The sequence below is a fragment of the Pinus tabuliformis genome, chromosome J, assembly GCF_031772625.1.
Source record: "Pinus tabuliformis cultivar Carrire ecotype Pingquan chromosome J, CPIR1, whole genome shotgun sequence".
Classification (NCBI taxonomy): domain Eukaryota; kingdom Viridiplantae; phylum Streptophyta; class Pinopsida; order Pinales; family Pinaceae; genus Pinus; species Pinus tabuliformis.
The window spans coordinates 777162051-777173845 of NC_142295.1; the positions used below are offsets into that span (position 1 = coordinate 777162051).

At 35.9% G+C, this 11795-nt stretch overlaps 1 pseudogene; it reads right to left on the reverse strand.

Moving 5' to 3' along the window:
* Positions 1-1944: 1944 nt before the first annotated feature.
* Positions 1945-4610, reverse strand: LOC149229026 (subtilisin-like protease SBT1.7 pseudogene; annotated as a pseudogene).
* Positions 4611-11795: the final 7185 nt, after the last annotated feature.

Here is an 11795-nt window from a genome sequence, read left to right on the forward strand (position 1 = left end):
GTGAACCATGGTTGACCATACTCAACCACAGTCGATCAATCATATATAACCATAGTTAAACATTCATATTCATCCATGACCAATCATAGTTAATAATTATCGGCCATCATTAAATTTGATCATCCATAGTTAACCATGGTCAACCATCACCAACCACAGTCAACCATAATTAATCATAGCCAAACCAATTGAGTTAAAGTCAATGATAGTAAATTATGGTCAAGAAAAGTCAACCATTGACCATAGTCAATCATTGTCAACCATTGGAATACATGGTCAACCATCAATGTGAAAATAGTCAATCATCACCTATCAAAGTCAAACATATTCAACCATGGTAAACCATCAAGTCGACCATTGTTAATCATGATCTTTCAAAATTAGTCATAATAAACTATGATTAAGCCCATACCTAAACATGATCAACCATATTCAACTATAATCAATTATAATTAACCACTACTAAACATAGTTAAACATGGTAAATCATAATCAAATAAAACTAACTATAATTAAACACAATTACTCATAATCAAAATAATTAAATATAATAAATAATATTAATTATAATCATATTTTATTTTACAAATTTACTATTTTAACTACCTAATGAATAGTATTTCTATTCAATATTATTAACTACAATGAATAGTATTTCTTAATGAATAATATTTCTTATTAATGTTATTATATTTTTTTAATGATAAAATTAATTCACATATACCAACTTTAAAGTGAATGTACTAATTCTTAATTAATTAAAAAGAAATTACCATGTAAAATAAAATAATTTATATTCTACTTTAATCTTAATCCAGTAACACTTTCAAAGTATGCCAAAGAAATTATGCTAGTGAAAACAGAAAGGACTGTCCAATTTCTTTTGGTTCGGGAAAATAAAATGAATTGAGACTGGATAGTTACAGTAGACTTTATAAAAGAAAGAAAAGAGATGCGGATCGTCCAATTTCCTTAGGATGAGGAATATAAAAAGGTTTTAGTGACAGTAGATTTTATAAAAGAAAGAAAAGATACGCAGACTCTCCAATTTCTTCAAGTTGGGGCATGTCAAAATAATTGAGACCCGAGAGTGGTCAATGCATAGTCAAGATGGGCTTACGATGAAGACAGAGTACTGATCAATCCGTATTTGATGAAACCACATTTTATCTCTACAAAACAAACGGTTCCGGGATGATTCAAAACCAAGCCTACTCCATTGTCCTGCCACGCCAATCTTTACCATAGATTTATTTTAAGCACTTATCTAATATGAGTTAAGTCGGGGTTTTTACCATAGATTTATTTTAAGCACTTATCTAATATGAGTTAAGTCGGGGTGAAAAAAACAAACCTTATGTAATTTTTTATTATTTAAATTTATTTTTGAATGATATATATTTATAAATATAATTAATATTAATTAATATTAAAATATTTTATATATATAAAGTTAATATTTATATACGTTAATTAATATAGATATTAAGTTAGTTAATATTTATTTAAATAAAATGTTAAAATATTTTTGAAAAATATAAAGTTTAAACATTTTACTCATTTTGTTTAATTTGTAATTATTTCACATGAAACTATGTTAAGTTATATGGACAATTAATTAAATATGTATAGTATATTTTTATTTTTTTTCTTTTTTATTATAACCAATATTATTTTTCTATTTTTTATTTAGAGAATATTTTATTTTTATTTTAGGAGATACATTGTTGAAATTAAATATAAATCTATTTACACATCACTTTCACACTGAGCTCTATTGAATGAACCTCTCTGTTCAATCACATTAAAATTTTCTAATAAAACACATATTAAAAATTAGAAAAACTTTAACACTAAGCTATACAATAAACTTCTCTGTTCAATCCCATTAAATTTTTTCAATATCAGAGTAAAAAGCTTATTAGAAATTGGAAGAATAATAACGTTGGAAATGCAAGAAAACGGGATGATGATTGGATGGAGTTTTAAAAGTACAAATTTTGATTGATGTCCTTTACCCATCTAAATCTAAATCTAACAAAGTGTGCAGCATCTTCAAGGATTGATCATATCATTTCTTATTTAAAAACATAACTCTGTTTTCCTAGAGGCATCAAATACAATTATGGACTAACAGAAATTTTATGTGCCTGTTTCACCGTCAACTTTCCAGGTTATGGCTACCGGACTTCGGACGACCTGCGCTCCACCCTTGACGCATTGCCAAGAAATTTGCCCGAAGCTTTGGCGTTCGCGAGATTTGAAACCGAATGCAATTTTGCTTTCGAATGTGACTGTGAAATTCGCCTTCTCGTTCTTTTCCCCGAAGGTCAGTGTGCTGGGCTCCACGATTATATTTACAGTTGGAGGGCTCTCAACTACGATCTTATACACAGAGGGGGCTCCCCCGACATTCGTCACAGTTCTTGTCGCAACTCGAACTAAATTAAGCGGTTTAAACACCACAGAGAATGATGGGTAGTTGAGGTCGTCCGGATGCGCTGGTAGGTTGGGGCAGGAGCTCGCCTTCCTTGCCAGAAGATGAATTTGCTTGGTGGTGTAATTTAGGCTACACAGAAACTTAACGTACTCGTCAAACCCCAGATCGTAAACGAGGCCTGGATCCAAGGCAGCACTGGGATTCACATGACCCGCGCCTACTGCTAAGGCGTTTGCTGGTCGACCGGTGACTGAATCGATGATATGGCGTTCAGTATCATCAAGTAGCACGGTTGATGTCATGAGAGCCGATTTTATTGCAGCGGGTGTCCATGTCGGACGCGCAGCGCGTATGAGAGCCGCTATGCCGGTGACATGAGGGCACGACATCGAAGTCCCAGATATGATGTTGTAATCTACTCTTCTCTTATCAGAAGGCAAGTCGGTTGGAGCGGCGTCGCCAGTCCACGCTGCCAATATGTTGACGCCCGGAGCAACCAGGTCCGGTTTAAGGACTTCCGGAGCGACCAGATTCGGCCCTCTGGACGAGAAGCTAGCTACCACCGGAGCTCGTGCTTTACCCACCACTGTGAGACCATCGGCTTCAATTGATGCTGTCGGATTTTTGGTGCTGTTGATATACGCTTTAATGTCTTCTGCGGATTTGAAACTGACCCTCGTTGCGGGTAACACATGAGAGTCGGTCGACAAATCCTCTCCGTTATCGAGGCCGTTGGCGAGAATCATCCCCACACCGCCAGCTCGTCGCACGACCAGTCCCTTCTCCGCCCTTCCCTCTACTCCAAGATCACAGACCACAATTTTTCCACGAACCATAGTGGGGTCAAGGCTTCCCTCCAGGCAGAGATTTGCGGTCTCATGAATAGCCGACGCTGTTTTCCCGTACACCAAAGGCAATTGCTCGTTGCCCGCTGTCTTGCCTTTGTAAAGGGAGGAGCCTGTGTAGCTTTTGCCGTTCCCCAGAACGACGGGAGCCGGGAACTCTCTGTCGATGGTGCTGGCGCCTACGGTGGTTATCCATGGTGCCGTATTGGAAATTGCAGAAGGAATCGGCCCTCTATTACCAGCGGAACAGGACACAAAAATACCCTTCTCAACGGCTCCAAGAGCTCCCATCGCTATAGAATCTTCGTAATAAGGGAGGACATGATTACTACGGCTGCCAATGGATACAGATATCACGTCCACTCCGTCGGAAACTGCCTTCTCCATCCCTGCGAGCAGGTCGGAGTCGGCACAACCCTCTGCCCAGCAGACCTTGTAGACGGCCAATCTGGCTTTCGTGGCCATGCCTCTAGCCGTTCCTCGGGCGAAGCCAAGAAGACTCGACCCAGGCACCTCCGAGCCGGCGACAGTAGACGAAGTATGTGTACCATGGCCCTCGGCATCTCGAGCAGATCTGATATCATTATTTTCGTCGAGATCGTCGTACTGAGCTTCATATCCTTTGTGAAAGTAGCGGGCTCCAATGATTTTGTTGTTACAGTGGGAAGCATTGAACTCGTCACCCACTTCACACTCTCCCTTCCATCTGGAAGGCACCGGCGTAAGGCCTTGATCACTGAAGCTCTTGCTTTCGGGCCATATTCCTGTATCCAGCACGCCCACGATAACATCGTCACCGTAATGTGAGAGTGGCCATAGACCATGAGTAGAGCTCAACCCCAGAAATTCTGGGCTTCGAGTAGTATGGACTCCATTGATGGAGTCTGGAATTACAGATAGGCATCCATCCATATTCTTCATTGCCTGAGCCTCCGTGCTGGTAAGCTTTGCAGCAAAGCCATGGATTACTGTATCATACATATATAGCATAGCAGTGGGATCCGACCTGGATCCAGAAACCTGGTGTATTATTGAAGGGTACCAGTGTTCATGCAGACTGAAATGATCGGGCTTCATGGATTTATCCATGAAAACAATATAGGATTTGATCTTTACCTGATCATCACCAGACGCAGCCAACGAGTCTGAACTCCGCATCGGTAACAATAGAGTAATGATGACTAAAACGAGTGCATAAGAAGCCTTGGTATTCGCCATATCATACACGATAGCAGAAAAACCAGGCTAGGGGGACTTGATAAAGGAGGATGGGATTAGCTTAATCTCTGTGCTGGTTGAACACCGATGAAGAATTCACTGTAATTTCGCCCATATTTAGAGAGAAGAGCAGAGTGTAAATTGTAAAAGTGAGGTCAAGTGAGGAATCATTTGTAAAGGCAGGGTATGGAAATACGAGGGAAGAATAATTTGCGTGTAGTGGGTGTGGAAATAAGTGGGAAGAATAAGAATAATTTGCATAGACTTCATCTTAGGTGCGTATTAGTTGGCAGCCCTACAATATTCCAAGACTTCATCTTAGTGTTTGCGAGGGAGTAAAATTTCCACAACCGTATTTGTGAGGGAATAAAATTTCCACCACCGTGAGACGACCGATTACACAAGGAAGCTTCTCGGGCTCTGGGCAAGTCCCATCATGAACCTCCCAAGAAAGGGGTGGGGATAATTTTCAGTGTCTAGGGAAGTCCACTCTCAGCTTATTTATGCTTTTCTTTCGAAGTATTATACAAGTGAGCGTTTAATTAGGACGACGCTCTAAATTTTCACAGGAAACACATTGAAACTTTAGTTTTGTTTTGTTTTCACAGGATATAATACTTTAATTTTGTGCTTTTTTTAAAGGTAAACTTTGCTTGGATTCTTTTAACGTTTTACGATTTTTAGGGACATTTCACCAAAGAGCGTGTCCAAGAAGATTATAAAGTAACAAAGTGTGAATTTTTTTTACTAAAGTTATATAAATAAATATAATAGAATGGAATAAATATTATAGATATTATTAAAATAAGTAATTATTAAGAGATATTTTATTATTAGAATATTACTCAAATACACCAAAAGAAAAAGAAAATTGAAAAACTAAGAATACCTATTGAAGAGTGTCTAATTTGCAAAGATACGTTGATTGGCCCAAGATGCAAGAGGGAGTAGCTAGTTTTCTGAGATGTTGTATTTTATGTTGCACTAGCAGGAGCCTAGTAATTTCAAGCTGGCGTTGGTTGGATCGTGCGTGAATACAACCCTGTTGGATTGACTCCTTACTTATGAGATTGCGTAGGGGAGATGAATTTTTTTATATACATAATTAAATAGATAAGATAAATAAAAATATTATGAAAAAATAAAAATAAAAATGAAAAACTAAGAATATGCTAAATTAATTAAGATGATTTTTTTAATATACTTAAGATAAATAAAAATATTATGAAAAGAATCAAAGTGAATAAAAATGATTAAAAAATAAATTTGAAAAAGGGATTAACTAAGAAAAAGAGATAGATGATGATGAAAGTGAATAGTTACAAAAAGATAAAACCATGATAAGAAGAAAAATAATATAAACAAGCAAGGAGCAAGGTAGGGGAGAGGAAATAAGAACTAGAATATAAGGAATAGAGGAGAGGGGGTTTAATAAGTTGATGGACACTAGTTCTCGAAGAATGACTAAGTTTATAACCATTTTCTCAATTACAATTTTTGGGTGTTTCTCAAGAGCTTCACAAATGATATGACAACCTTAAGGAGTAGATGTTAGGATTTTGACTTGGTAAAAAAATATGATGTTTAGATCAGTGTTGATTTTGAGATCAATGTGCTCCCTAAAGTGGGTTTTGAGTGATCTACATGTTTGTCAAATATATGATTTGTTACGGAACAATGAATTTGGTAAACATATCGGCTTACCATAGGGTTGCATTTATCCTTAGCATATTTTATTAATTGCTTCAAGGTCATATGTGGTTTAAAAAGATTCTTGGTATTCTTTTTAGAAAGGATTTAAGAAATGTGATCAGTAACCCTATCAATATAAAAAAGAGAAATAGTAGTTGTAGGTGGGGTAGTGGGAAGATGGTTTTTGTCTCTAGAATTAAGGGCCAAGAAAAACACTTTGTGAATTTGGGTGATGGAATAACCATTGGATCTAAGGGCCTTAATGAGGTGGGATTTTTATTATTCAAGGAAATGTGGTGAACATATGAAAATGGCACAAGATCAGTGCATCTCCTTTTTTATAGACTTTGTAGGTAAAGGTACCATTGAGTTAATGAGAGATAAGAACATCCAGAAAAGAAAGAGAGTGGTATTTTTGAGGTTCCATAATGAATAGCCCTAATGAGGTGGCATTTTTGGCATTTTTTTTGTCACTTCATAAGTTTTTAAATTCTAGCATTGGAAAATTTTAAGAATATCAATGAAATATTTGAGAATCTTTTCCCATTTTTAACAAGGCTAATTTATCCTAATGACTCAATATTAACTCATGATGGATTTTTACCTTAAACACTATCTAGAATTATGTAAAATGATAATACACATGTAAATTATAAATACATGTTAAAAGTTTTCACATTATTTGTATAATTTATGTTAAGTATTATAATTCTTTTAATTTTTTGATATAAAAGAATAAGTAAATTTTTGAGGATCCATATTTATTTTAAAGTGTAAAATTTGTAGGGAATTTTACTTATTTTTTAAAATCACAACTATGAAATAGTTGGTGCTATTTTTGTAAAAATATTTGAATTCCAAGAGATTTTATATAGTTTATAAAAAAATTGTGCAGATTCTTTATGTAAAACAATTTTATCTTATAGAATTTGGGTGGACCATTTTTGTAAAAAAATGAATTTAGTGAATCATTTTTAGAAAACTAAGAAAGAAAAATTATCCTAATGGTGAAATTTAGCCCTCAAAGTTTTCCTTGCAAAAGGAATTACATTAAAAAAATATACCCAAAAAGGTTCCTCATTGGAGAGTGAGATGGGGATATGACTCCACAAAGGCAAAGGTTCACCTAGAACCCACAATTCTCATGTAGTGAACATAAAACATGGTTAGGCCAAGATACCAAACTCCAACAAATTCTCATGTAGTGAGCATAAAACATGGTTAGACCAAGATACCAAACTCCAACAAATTCCAACCTACAATCTCTCATACCCAATCATTCTACACAACTCACCATAGTGCACCCCCTTCTTTTCACCCATAATACTTCAAGTTATGCCACTACCCTTCTAATGATCCAATGCAAGCCAACTAGGAAGTCTCAAAGTCTTGTGGCTCTAGAAGTTCCAACTTCACATATGAACCTATAAACATCCACTAGGCCCCACACTAGGGAAATCTATCCACACACCCAAATCCACCTAACATCCAAAGTGTCAAATAATTACACAAGGTCACCTCCTCTCTCTACGCAAGTATACTAGTCATAGTGGTAGAACTAAATGAGAAGCATTATTTGAGAATTGTGCTAAATCCTCACTTTATGTATGACTGTGCCCTTTTTGACATGTGGCATCCCAATAAGCCCTCTCTGAAACACTTTGAGATCCCTCCCCCACCCTCCTTGGGAACTTAGGATAAAAAGCATGTCCATTGTTACTTTAGGATTTAATTTAATTTTTAGCTTAGCGACTTGGATTAGGCCCCCATAACTCAGTCCTTGGCCCTCTTTCCCTCCCATGGAGTCCTAGTCCCCCTATCTCTTTTTTTTTAACTTGGTATACAACAACTGTGTATTTTGATTAATATGATTATGATTAAATATAATTGCGTACCTAGGATCGTTGGTATTTTTGTCACATAATCTCACAAACATAATATATATACACAAAGGCACTCTAGCCTAAAAATACTCAGAAACATGCAGGCCCAAAACACATATATATACACATAGGCACATAGGCCCAACAAAATCCTAACTCACCATCCTAATCATAATATGTACAAATATACATGGAGGTAATCTTGGGGGTGTTGCATTCCCAAGCTGAGGTGCACTACTAGTGAATTCTATCTTCGTTATTGTAAATTTGAATTTTCTATTAACTTTTCCATAATTATCTTTGATACCATGTGAAATTATTTCCACCATGGTTATAACCTCAACTACATTACTAATAAATGCTATTTAGCATAGCCTAGTTACTACACCAAGCTTAATTATGCCATTTGGGTACCCTTGGTACCTTAATTCTTCTTTTTTCATGCATATGGCATGAAACTATATGCTATGCAACATATACTATATCTAATAGTGTAGTAAGCATGTAGAATTACATAATTCATAAATAACTTATAAACATAAGAAAATATGCATTAGAAGCATACAAAATATAATAATAAATACTTATATTTTAAATGAAACACGTATTTGCTATAATATCCAATAATAATTACATAGAAACATATATGAAGAAAGGGACACCAAGAAATTATAGTGAAGAAACCCCCTATGGGGGAATTCTATTAAGTTAAAGCATTAATGTGTGTGCTTGTATTGTACAACTCGTTACTTTATATAACAATAAATGAGCATAAAAACTATTTCATAATTATATTTTTAGTTCAAACCAAGTGCATAATGTTATATCTCAAAATCTCACCATCTAAATCCTTCATAGCTCAAAGGGACACCCCCTTGGTTTCATTAGATAAAGAAATCACATTGAAGACTAGAATGCATGAAATGGTCCATGGAAACTCTACAAAAGCTAAATTTATGCACGTCAACACAAATAGAACACGATAAAAGAGAATTGCTACACATAACGATGCTCCCATTAGCCTGACAAGGAGAGTTGAAGGGCTCAACAACTCTTTAGCTACACAAACAAAGGGAGTTTAAGTGACTATGTGAATGGATAACGATAGAAAATGTCAAATTTAACCAGTTCTAGAAGATAAGAATGAGAGGACCATATCAAACATGGCCAACAAAATGTTAAGATATATTTTAATCACTCCTCTAATCCATACATAAAAGAAATTCACTCCGCGAAATAAAGGGAGGAAAGTTTATACAACAAAATGTTATTGAATGGAGGACCTATGTTGCCCTTGCAATAAGCTGCAAAATATTTTCTTCCTTGAAAATGAGCTGTGGTGAGAGGACGGACATGGATAATGGATTGTGAAGGGAGAAAATTCCATACTCTTTCATGGTACAGTAAAAATAGTTGCCCCCCCCCCCCCATCAACATATTTCTCTCTAATATTAAACGTATTTATATTTGGGATTTATTTCACTAATGCCAATGGGTGTTGCGAGAGAATATATATTTTAGTTGTTGTTATTTTTGTACAAGTAATATGTGCAAGAAACTTAGGAGTGAAGACGTTTGGAGAAACTACCACATGCTTCACCAAATATCCACCTTCTGAAATAATGCATATTTCTCATAATGGATATGTGTGATAGGTTGGGGGTTAAGTAGGTTGCGAACTTGTTGTCTATGACAGGCCCTAGGTAGGCCTGTGGGTTTAAAGTACCTTGTCCCGAAAAGGGAAATTCCATAAAATAGAAGTAGCGACTCCACTGCGGAGTCCCAATGGATACTTTTCTGTAGTATTTGGATTTTGTTTGCTTTCTCTTTTTTGAATAATTATTAAGAGTCTTAAGGAAATCTTCTCTAAAGTCTTGTGCTTGAAAAACCTCATAACTTGGCCAGAACCCTTTCATCTCTCCTTTATAGTGATGCTAAAGTGGCCTATGTTTCCTTCAACCCCAAATTTCTTTGCTTTTGGTAACTAAGCATAATAACCCATGTAGCTTGTTGCTATGAAAAATCACCCAGTCAAACTACACTAACACTTTTTTGGATCAATGAAAATCTCTCTCATTTACTAATAAGAACTTCACAATCCCAAGATTTCAAAATTGAGAGATGACATTCCAAATGATGGAAAATTTATGTCTCTCGACATAATTAATTAATAGATCAATGCAATACGATATAAGTGGTGGCAACTTGGTGGTCTTAGTGGAAAATATTTTGGTGCTCTTGGAAGTAGAGTGCTCAATGGTATTTGTTGTAAAGAGTTGGGTGGTCTTGGTGGTAGAGACTTACCAACACGATAATGAAATCCCCTAGCCAAAGGCCCAAGAGACATAAATAGGAAATGCTCAATGGTTGACAAAGTCTAGCTCTGTGGAGTCCTTATAGAAATTCGAATCTTATTCCTCTATCATTCTATTTGGTTAAACCATGCTTGGCTTTACACTATTCATTCCTACAATTCCCAGTATAGGATTTCTCTACAAATCATTTAATCAATCCTACAAGATCACTTAATCTTATATATGTAAGGTTTGTAAAACATACATGAATTCAATATTGATTCAATTATATTAAAAATATAAGAAAAAGGGAAACACATGAATTATACAATCGTGTTATGTTACTTTTGTATATAACTTAGATATCTCGAATATCCCCTTATAGTACATGAGATAGCTCTTTTAATATAGCTCGTATACAATCTAACAAACTACGAAGGTAAAGGGTGTCACCGATAATCACATAGTTTCAGGATTGGTACTGGATACGTTGCTGCTCTGAGCGAGAGGTGTTAGGACATGGAGATAAATGAGAAGATCTCCATACCATGGGTCAGATGACGAGATTAGGAACAATGACTTGTTTGGGATAGAATCTTCAGATGTAGATTCAACATCAAGGGAAGGGAAATCACACATTAGCTTGGCAAAAAATAAGGATTTCTTCGACTTGAACTTGATGAATTCCAGGTCAAACTCTTGGAGAATAACGATCCACTTAGAGTATTCCCCCCTCAACAATTGATGTGAAAATATGTATGTAATAGGGTTGCAATCTAAAATGACCATAGTTTTGCGAAGCAAGATGTAATGGTGAAATATCTGGATGGCTTGAACGACCGCCAAAGCTAACTTTTCCACATGAGTATACTGGATCTCAGTATTGTTGAGGTTCTGACTCAGATAATAAATGGGATGTTCATTCCCCATATCATCTTCTTGGACCAACACCATAGCTATATTAGAGATGGTGGCAATAAGGTACATGAAATAACCACGCTAATAATTGGGAGGATATAAGAGAGATGCCCGAACCAAAACATCTTTCAATACATCAAACACTTTCTTCACAACGTCATCCTAATGGAAGGGAATCCATTTTTTCAGTAAGCAAGTAAATCCTTCGATCAGTTTAGCGTAGTTAGGGATGAACCTCCTCAAAAAGTTGTATTTCCCTTAGAGTCTTTGTAACTGAACAAGAGTGGAAGGCGCAAGCAAGTCAATGATTGCCTGGACTTTTAAAGGATCAATATGAATTCCTTGTTTCGAAACTATGAAACCAATGAGTCGACTAGAACAGACACAAAACACACATTTGTGCAAGTTGAGTCAAATGTTATAATGTCTACAATGGAGGAAGATGGCCCATAAATGCATGGGGTGATCAGCCTGACGCTTAGAGTGAGCAGGGATATCGTCAAAA